Source organism: Peromyscus californicus, unplaced genomic scaffold, assembly GCF_007827085.1.
Source record: "Peromyscus californicus insignis strain IS unplaced genomic scaffold, ASM782708v3 Scaffold_5__1_contigs__length_169319896, whole genome shotgun sequence".
NCBI lineage: Eukaryota > Metazoa > Chordata > Mammalia > Rodentia > Cricetidae > Peromyscus > Peromyscus californicus.
In genome coordinates, this window is record NW_026294573.1 from 103,346,658 (window position 1) to 103,354,512 (window position 7,855).

Genomic DNA, 7,855 nt, shown 5'->3' on the forward strand with positions numbered 1-7,855 from the left:
GTGAAGGAAATCACCAGGAAAGAAGTCTCACTCACCCTGAACTTGCTGCAAGGCTGAGTGTGGAGAGGTTGGAATGTTGCAGGTCCAGAGCCCAGTTGCAATTTATTTGGGGCTATCTCTAAACCTCTCCCCCATTTTGAGACGGGGTCTCTATGTAGCTCTGCATAGCAAGTGGAACTTGCTATGCTAACCTAAGGCTGGTCTTAGACCTACAAACAGCTGCTGCCTCGACCTCCCAGTGCTAGGATTAAAGGTGTGTGCCACCACACCCAGCTCTACCCAGTTAATAGCCATTCCTTGCCCACCTCTGTGGCTCATCTAATATCCATGTGACTAGCAAGTGAAACCCTTTGGAATGTATTAACTCAACAGACCAGAAGCTTCCAACGATCAAAATGCTAAGAATGTCCTCAGATAGCAACTGTGGCCTTAGCAGGGAACCCTCCCAGATGACCCTATCAATGTACTGAAAAGTGCCTCATTGTGACTTGCTTTGTTCAGATGCTGTAAAGCTTCATGGGCCTGTTAGCATGCTCAAACATGGAACTTGGGGTAGCCTGAATCTGTGTTCTCAGGCCATGGTCATTCATATTTGGCTCTAAAAGAAACTATTTTGTGTCCTGTTTGGGATGAGATGGGTGTGTTTGCTTCAATAAGAGTAAATTCTTTGGGGTTGGGGATTTAGCTCAGTGGTAGAGTGCTTGCCTAGCAAGCACAAGGCCCTGGGTTCGAGCCTCAGCTCCAAAAAAAAAAAAGTAAATTCTTTGAAAGTCAAGTCTGAAACCTTCATGGGCATCAACACAGAGGATCCCCACAGTTATTTGGGAACAAAAAGGGAAGAGGAAGAAGAGACAGAAGGAAGAATATAAACTGGAGGACCACCCGCCGCCCCCAAGTTTTGGTTTATGTAAGGGGGGTTATTTCACTATTTTTGTTCTCTATCCTTAACTGAAAATTAATGCATTTTGTGGGGCTAGGCATAGCAGCATATATGAGCAATCCCAGTGCTCATGTCAAGAGGCAGGGGGGTGGCTACAGATTGGAGGCCAGCCTGGTCTATGTAGGGAGCACTTTTTCATCTCTCAGACATTGTGTATAGACCTTTTTCTAAACTTTAAACTACAGTTAAGAAGTTTTACAATAGCCGGGCGGTGGTGGCGCATGCCTTTAATCCCAGCACTCGGGAGGCAGAGCCAGGCGGATCTCTGTGAGTTCGAGGCCAGCCTGGGCTACCAAGTGAGTTCCAGGAAAAGGCGCAAAAGCTACACAGAGAAACCCTGTCTCGAAAAACCAAAAAAAAAAAAAAAAAAAGAAGTTTTACAATTTCCCATATGTATCTTTGCTCTATTATGTATAAATATATTTAATTATTCAAATACAATGCTAATTATTGTACATTTCCATTAGTTGATTCATTTATTCACAATTATTTCTGAGCCCCTACTATGTGTTAGAAACCATACTAGGTAATGTTGAGAATTTACTGATGCATAAGATATGTCTTATGACTTCAAATATTCAAAGGCTATTTTGGGAGTGAGACAGGTGACTATGAATAGACCCTTGACATTTTTTAATCACTGTTCATTGTCTCCGCTATTCAAAAACAACCTCAAAGATCCATGACATGAATCTAATTGTAATGAGAACAATTACCATGATATGGTGGGCTGTTTGGGGGATTAACTGAGATAATGCGTTTTTAGCACCTAGCATGAATATGAAACAAGATCTGTGTAAGAATCTTTTGCAGGAGGGAACCACAGGGTTGGCGAGGCAAGCATAAGGGAATTATGGGAAAAAACACTGCACCCTCCAAATTTCACCGAGGGAGAGAACTTCTTGTACCCAGTACTGATGCAGAAGTCATTAAAAGTACCTGGAGTTACCTGTAAAACAGATGTCTCTATACAAATCCTTCACTAAAAGAATTTTTGGGGTTGGGGATTTAGCTCAGTGGTAGAGTACTTGCCTAGCAAGTGCGAGGCCCTGGGTTTGGTCCTCAGCTCTGGGAAAAAAAAAAAAGAATTTGTTTATTTGTGTATGTGTGTATATGCTACCAGTGAATGAGCCCAGAGCTTCGTTCATGCTAGGCAAATCCTACACCACTGAACTGCATCCCTGGCTCCAGAAGCATTTGTTTAATTATTAATTAATTTAGTCACTTCTTGGCCTTTTGAATAAAATCAAGAGTGACTTTATATTTTTTTATTTATTGAGCTAGAGTCTTGTGTATCCCTGGCTGCACTTCAGCATTCTATGGAGCCCATGAGGACCTTGAACTTCTTCTGTTCTTCTTGCCTTGATTTCCAGAGTGCTGGAATCACAGGAATGGGCCACACACAGTTTATGCAGTAAATCCCTGGGGGTGGATCCAGGGCTTTGGCTTGCTGAGTAAGCACCATCCAAGCCGTAGCTCCAGCCCCCTCTGCACTTGTTTTAAAACTCATCAAATGCAATCAAGATGGAAAAGCAAACACACACAAATTTGGGCGTGAGCGAGATCATGTCTCCCTCCCAAGACATGTTGCTTCTCTGTCTGTACAAACATAGTTCCTCATATCAACATTTGCACAACTTTGTATCGCATAGAACACAAACTTATGACACATCTTTAAATATCTCTTGGTACAAAACACAATTCTCGCCTCAGAAGGAAATAAGAGTGTGCTCTGGAGCCAAGTATGAGTTAGCATGACCTGGGGAACATAGATTCAGGTTGCCTCAACATGTCCCAACATGGAAAGAATTGTATGTGTTTATAGTTAGAGAACAGAAGACATAAATCAAGGCATTTAAAACACACACTAGTGGAGGGCTGATAAGATGGCTCAGTGGGCAAAGGCACTTTCTGCCAAGACTTAGGACCTCAGTTTGATCCCCAGGTCCTCTGCCCTCCAAATACATGTCCACATACATAAACACATGTACAGACTGTTAAGTTTCAAACCCAGGACAGATGGCTGAAGTGCCCGTTTAACATATCAAAGCTGACCTGGCCTCCAGGTTCTCCCAGCATCCCTCAGTCCCTACCTGTTACAGGGTATGGCTTGTATACCCCGCCTTTTCCCCAGAAGCTCTTCCCTATATAATCCATACACTTTGGTTAACCGCCTTTTGGACCTTTGGCTTCCTGGTTGCTGCACCTGGTCCCCCTCTCTTTTCCCTCCCTCTCCTCCTCCCCTGTCTTCCACGTGGCCTTGCTTAGTCTGGTCACGCCCACTCTGGACTCTCTCAGATGTCCCTGCCTCTACCTATACTCTCCCTTTTATCTACAATAAGCTTTCTTTTCTCCTCCACCATACCTAGAATAATAAATAATGAATACAATATAATAAAAACACATGGGTGAAAACACCAGGTAACAGCAAAGGGGGAATCTCTGTAATAGGCCTCAGACGCTATCTGATGACATTCTTTGCTCCTTCCTTGGTGGAAACTAGTGGTCTGTTCATGCATTTCAAAAGATTTTTCCTGATAACCACAAAAATGTTGAGTCATACACAGACCTGGTCACTGAATGGCCATTAGAGAGCATTAAAGATAGCCCCGGATAATTTGGTCCCAGATTTGCAACATTCCAACGCTTCAGCATTAGGTATCAAAGAAACCAAGGACAAAAGGCTAATTGAGGAGCCTATTGACATATTAAAGCAGGCTCTGGCTAGCTCTTCCAGCATCCCTCAGTACCTGTGGCTCTTCCCAGCACTTCTCACCCCACCCCCTACCCTAAACCTCTCTCTCCCGGGGCCGGGCTTCCTCTTTCCTTCCCCCAGCTTCTCTCTTCTATATAATCTCAGCCATTTTGGTCAGGTGGTCTTTTGGCCAATTGGTCTACGGGCTCACTCCTAGCCTCTTATCCCCCCTTTTACTTTATCATGCCCCCCATGACCTGCTTCAGTCTGCTGGTCATGCTCAGTCTTGACCCTTCCAGGTGCTTCTGGCTGAATTCTCCCTCATGTCTACAATAACCCTTCTCCTCAACCCATACCTGCAGGAGCCATGTCCTCGTGTTTTCATTCATTCACAACCACAAAGTTCTAACCAGTCAGCCTGGCAAAATCTTCAATCTAGTTGTTGCTTTTTTGGGGGGGGAGCTTAACTTCACATATCTATTATTATTATTATTTAGTTTTTATTATCATATACCACTCATACATAATAATTTTCTTCATTATAAAAATTTTATGTTTCTCCTTCCCAAATAGTCCCCTGCCTTTCTAATGCTCTGTTCACATGCCTGTGTGTGTGTGTGTGTGTGTGTGTGTGTGTGTGTGTGTGTGTGTGTACACCAATGAGTTTAAGTAGGGTCACTTACAGGAACATGGACAACTTAACCACTGGCTACACCACTGAAGAATATGTCTCTCCCTCTGCCTGAAATCATCATCTGGCAGTAGAACCCCAAGGAGCTGTGGGCCTTGTGAGCCAGCTCCTCCCCTTTCTCCTCCTCCTGCTTCCCCTTCCTCCCCCATCCTCCTCTTCCTTCTCTCCCTCCTCTTTTTCTCCTCCCTCCTCCTCCTCTTCCTCTTTTAAGGACAGTTCCATATATGCCAGTTTGGCCTCAAATTCCCTGTGTAGCCAAGAATGAACTCAGAACCTCCTGCCTCCACCTCCTAAATGCTGGGATTACAGGCATGCGCCACTACACCTGGCTAGCTGTCCATCTTTCTTGACTCTGATGACATTCTTTGAAAAACATTTCTTATTTGTTGTTGTTCTTCCCTGGCCTCCTCTCAATGGCTCTTCTCTGGCGGCCTCTGTCTGCCTCTCTCTGAGTCCTCATTCTCTTATCATATGTTTACCTCTCCCTTGCCTGCTCAGAATTCTTTAGTGAGGTTGGTCGAGTGTAATTAGCGAATTCGTGATAAGAAAACACGTACGCCACAGAATGCTTAGAAAGTTCAGGACCGTGGACAGCAACACGCAGCCCTCCCCTTCGAGGTTCTCTTGGTGTTAGCCACGCCCATGCAGCAAACAGAGCACCGGAATTATAAACGTGCGTGAGAGAACTGGCATAAACTCAGTGTGATAAGTGTTATCCTGACGGAATAAACAAACTGCTGTGGGAAAACCAAAGAATTCCAGAGAGACCGGGTCCTCCTAACATGTCTGGGGGAAGGTGCATGCAGAAGATGACATCACCCAGAAGATAATTGGAACTCTCCAGGTATTTGCAACAAGGATCCCAAGTGTCATTTTACATCATTATTTTTTTTTCTTAATAACAAACAATGTTCTTCTTAGTGTATCATATTTGGATTGGTTGTAAATAAATAACAAAAAACAAAGTTGAATATGGTTTCTTTAATGGAAAAGAAGCCTAGAGGCAGCTGTGAGAGCAGTCCAGCGAAAGAGCACCTAGTTAGCACAGGCAAGGCCTTGGTTTGATTCCCAGAACCACACAAAAAGGAAGACTGTGGGTCAGTCTTGAACTCAGAACCTCCTGCCTCCACCTCCTAAATGCTGGGATTACAGGCATGCAAGAGCTTAGGGAAAATGACATGGGAACACTAGAGTTTCTAGAAACCCAAGGCCCTGGGGTTGTCGGTAGGCTTCATTTTGAAAGGAATTCCATCATACAAATTGGCAAGTAAAACTTCAGTCATTGAGGCTAGGGAGTAGGTCAGAGAGCTTGCTATGTAAGCATGAGAACTTGAGTTCTAATCCCCTGCTCTTAAAAAGCCAGGAATGGAGCTGGAGAAATGGTTCGCATGTGTCCACTGCTTTTGCAGAGGACCCAAGTTCATTTCCAAGCACCCACATTCAGTGACTCACAACTGCTGTAACTCCAGCTCCAGGAGATCTTATACTTCTTCTAGCCTCTGATAGCACATGCACACATGTGCACATAATCAGTCAGTCACACACACACACACATACACACACACACACACACACAATCACAAATAAAAATAAAATCTTTTTAAATAACCCAACATGGCCATATGTACCTGCAAGCCCAACATTGCAGGTGGAGACAGGCAGATTTTAGGAACTTGGTGGCCAGCTAGCCTAGCAAAAAGGAGCAAGCCTCAGGTCAATGAGAAACACTCTTATTCTCAATGGAATAAGGCAAAGAGCAATAGAGAAAGATGTGATGTTGTCCTCTGGCCCCATGTCTGCACACATTCACACATACACACACACACACCCACAAAGTTTAAAATTCTAGACATCACTTTTCTGAGTAGTGGTCTTAACAGGAGAGAGAGAGAGAGAGAGAGAGAGAGAGAGAGAGAGAGAGAGAGAGAGACCTGGGACCAGTCTCTCATTCTGTATCCCAAAGTCTAGCATAGGAAATAAGTAATAAATGGAAGGGACACAGGTCATGGTGTGTTAGGAAAGTTGTAAGGTCTCTGACACTTTGTGAAAGATTCTCATATTCTAATTCCCCAAATTTCCACTCAGTAGTCATTGTCCTTTCTTGAGTTATCTTGAACAATTTTTTTTCTTTTCCTCCCCCCCCCACCCCGTGTGTGTGTGTGTGTGTGTGTGTGTGTGTGTGTGTGTGTGTGTGTGTGTGTGTGTGGTTTTTGTTTGTTTGTTTGGTTTTGTTTTGTTTTCATTTTTTTGAGACAGGGTCTCTCTATATCTCTGTTTGTCCTGAAACTCACCATAGACCAGGCTGGCCTCAAACTCACAGAGATCAACCTGCCTCTGCCTCTGAGTGCTAGGATTAAAGGTGTGCACCACCATGCCAGGCCAAACTTCTGATCCTCCTGAGTCTACTTCCAGAGTGCTGGGATTATAGCCTAGCCACCATGCCCATTGTATGTGGTGGAGGGGATCTTTAAATCCAGATCTTTGTGCATTAGCCAAGTACCCCACCACTAAGCTGTACCTTCAGCCAACACACAGAATATTTACAGCTTCCTGGAGGGATCCTTTTCCACCTCCAGTCAGGGACCTTTGGGGAGAACCACTATTTGGGTTAGTTTTGCCTGTGTTTGGACCTTAGATCAGTGGAATTATTCAGTTTGCATTCTTTTGTGTCTGGCTTTTGTCCTGCATCACCATCTGAGAGCTTCATCTATGCTGAATGTAGTAGCTGTTCTTTTTCACTGCCGTGTCTCTTGTTACAAGTGACTCAACAGCACTTCAATGTCAGACCAGTATTGGGCCAGTGCTGAGAACCATGGCTCTAGGCTTAAACACAAAAGGGCTGGAATCCAGTCTTCAATTCCACTTGACCAGGATTGCCATGAAATGTCCTCTATTAAGTTGTCTTTAGCTTCAACTAGACGTTCAAATATCATCAGCCTTGGTTGGCATCATATTCATTTGAAGGGTCCAAGATGAGAAGCCCTGTGCCAAGGAGACCTCATCTGGAGGTTGTGCTTTGGGGGAGGGGCACTCTTGTAGTGACCCAGTGGACTAGGCTTCCTGATGCTCCTAACTGACTAAGGGGGCAAAGAGGTAGGGTCAGCAGGTGTGATAGTGATCCTAATTTGGAGATGCCCTGTTCCAGATAGGAATTAAGATCTTGAGTCTTGTGGTCATACCTGTCAGGAGGCTCATAGGAGAGGACCCCTGTCCTGTGAGTCACTGCAGAGCTTGGGCAGTGGCTCAGCACCACACTCAATGTGTCAGTCAAGGTTCTCTAGACCAGCAGAACTGATGGCATGAGTGCTACAAGGCATTTACTAGAGGGGCTCACAGGCTGTGGTCCAGCTAGTCCAAAATGGCTGTGGTCTTTCAAAGGAAAGGCCAAGAATCTGGTAGGTGCTCAGTTCACGAGGCCAAATGTCTCTGCTGGTCTTCAAATCTACGTTGGACTCCCAAAGGACTTGTGTTGTAATACCAGCTGCAGGATATATGAGCATGCCAACAAAAATGATGGCAAGCATGAAGA

At 44.6% G+C, this 7,855-nt stretch overlaps 1 non-coding gene across 1 annotated transcript; it reads left to right on the forward strand.

The window, feature by feature from the left end:
• Positions 1-666: 666 nt before the first annotated feature.
• On the forward strand, positions 667-747 carry Trnaa-agc (transfer RNA alanine (anticodon AGC)). Its single transcript has one exon. It is a non-coding gene; the product is annotated as a tRNA-Ala (tRNA).
• Positions 748-7,855: the final 7,108 nt, after the last annotated feature.